Source organism: Hemibagrus wyckioides, linkage group LG06 (genome assembly GCF_019097595.1).
Source record: "Hemibagrus wyckioides isolate EC202008001 linkage group LG06, SWU_Hwy_1.0, whole genome shotgun sequence".
NCBI classification, from domain to species: domain Eukaryota; kingdom Metazoa; phylum Chordata; class Actinopteri; order Siluriformes; family Bagridae; genus Hemibagrus; species Hemibagrus wyckioides.
In genome coordinates, this window is record NC_080715.1 from 31,401,855 (window position 1) to 31,404,338 (window position 2,484).

Below are 2,484 nucleotides of genomic sequence, written 5' to 3' on the forward strand. Positions count from 1 at the left end.
CTCCAGTAACCTAACAGGCACAACATTGTGAGCAGTGACCGGTGAACTGAATAACACTATTGATCTGCTCATCATGGCACCTGTTAGTGGGTGGGATATATTAGGCACCAAGTGAACATTTTGTCCTCAAAGTTGATGTGTTAGAAGCAGGAAAAATGGACAAGCGTAAGGATTTGAGTGAATTTAACAAAGGGCCAAATTGTGATCTATCAGAAGTATCCTTTAGGTCTTGTAAGTTGTGAGATGGGATCCATGGAGACCCCACCTCACAACTTACAGGACTTAAAGGATCTGCTGGTGCCAGATACCACCGCATACCTTCAGGGATCTAGTGGAGTCCATGCCTTGATGAGTCAGGACTGTTTTGGCAGCAAAAGGGGGACCAACACAATATTAAGCAGGTGGTCATAATGTTATGGCTGATTGGTGTATGTGCATACAGTGGTAGACAAGAGTATTTACATACATACATACATATATACACTGATAGCTAGGCTGTACTAATAGTGTCGGTTTGTTAAAAGATCCTCTCTGTCATGTCTCTACCAACTTTCAGAAACAAATCTATTCCCAAGTTATCTGTTGAATTAGTAATATTAAATTCCATCATTAGCCAGCATTATTTCTAAATTCATTAATTTTCATGCTCTATTTAAGGCTGGCTGTGGATTGTGCAGCTTTTACTTACTGTAAATATGGGTTTAATTGGATACTATAAAGGGAGATAAAATGCCATATGAGTGTGTGTTAACGAGTGTGTATTAATGAGTGTGTATTAATGAGTGTGTATTAAAGACACAGTGGGTAGTACTGTACTGATGACTTTTTATACTTCAGTAGGTCAAGGTGTGTAGTAAAAGCATTTGGAGTGCAGTAATACACAGCACGTGTAATTTTGCTAATAAATTGATATTGCTTACACCAGTGATAGGCTTTAACTTTAACACATTAACAATAATTATATATTTTAATAACAACATAAAATCATTTAGTTGTACTATTCCACTGTTATTAACATTATCATTTATTTAAAATTAAATAAATCAAAGCTGTATTTCGTTTGTGTGTGTGTGTGTGTGTGTGTGTGTGTGTGTGTGTGTGTGTGTGTGTGTGTGTGTGAAAAAAGGTGAACACTGGTTTGAATAAGGCAAGCCTCCTTCACAATGTTTTGGTTATACCTGTAGGTCATTTTATCCATTTTAAGTACAAATAAATGTGGGGAGTGTCCTTAATTTTTCCTCACAAGAATGTTATTATTATAATTTTTTTTTCTTTAAATGACATTTTACAGATCATTTAAAAAAAGACTTTTCTTTGGTTTTATTTGTTTAGTTATATTACTTGAATCTTTCAGTATTGTTAAAATGAAGATTAAATGCCCATATGTTTAGCTATGTTAAAAAAAAACACAGGCTTTCATGGGGTGTCCTAATTTTCTCACATGACTGTAGTTAAAACTGCCATAAAACAGAAGGCTGTATATAAAAAAACATGCTTCTCCCACTGAAAACAGGACTTCTTTCCGAATTAGTGGAGTTTTCCTGTTTGCTCATTTCTTTGGTAAGGAAAAGGTCAACTATGACCATGACCCTGAATGTGCAGCCTATAAAAAGCCCTCGCTGTATCATACATTTTTCCTCTGCCTGTTTTCAGCATCATGAGTCATCATAACACATCCTGATGGAGCAGATGTTATTAAGACTCGAACTGTATCCTGTTGAGAAAGACAATCTCTTTAGGTGTTGATACTGTTCCCGAGGATGGTTACTGGGCACATTATGCTATAAATTAGATAAGGGATTCATTTGGGCAAACAGCTCAACATCCTGCCCAGATCAGGTCGATAAAATACTGTGTGCAAAGCTAAAGAAATGCTGCATAGAAAATATGCCTTCAAAACTAACTGCCATGAGACTACAGAGGCAGGATACAAGTGCAGGGTAGGGTTAATATATAAAAGAGTTGCACAAAAAATGTTGTGTGAATACATAAAGGCAGGAACACACAAAAACAGTGTTTTTGGAAAGGTTTAATCGGGACAAAACAGCATTATCCAATGGTAAACAGGATCCAAAAACAAAAAAACAGTCCAATATCCAAAATCACAGCAGTAGAAATCTTCAGTGAGCATCATTTTATACATGAGCTTTGCACTAAAATGTACCTTTTTGTCATTTTTTTCTCATAGTATTACTTTTCTCTTTAAAACTTTATGACTTCTTACAACATCTTAAAATATTGCAACTTTTTTCTTGTAATAGTATGTAATAGTAATAGTTGTAATAGTTCTAAAACATTTAAAGAATATTCAAAAGTTTGCTTTTAGTACACCACAGAGACTAATAGGCCGCTTCCCTCCTGTAGATGGACTGACCATTGTCGCTAATGAGGCAGGTTAGGGTTGTGACATGAACTGGACATGCAGGTGTTGGTGTAAAGGTGGACTTGTGGAGCCCTGTGCTGATGGATGAATGTTTTTGATAA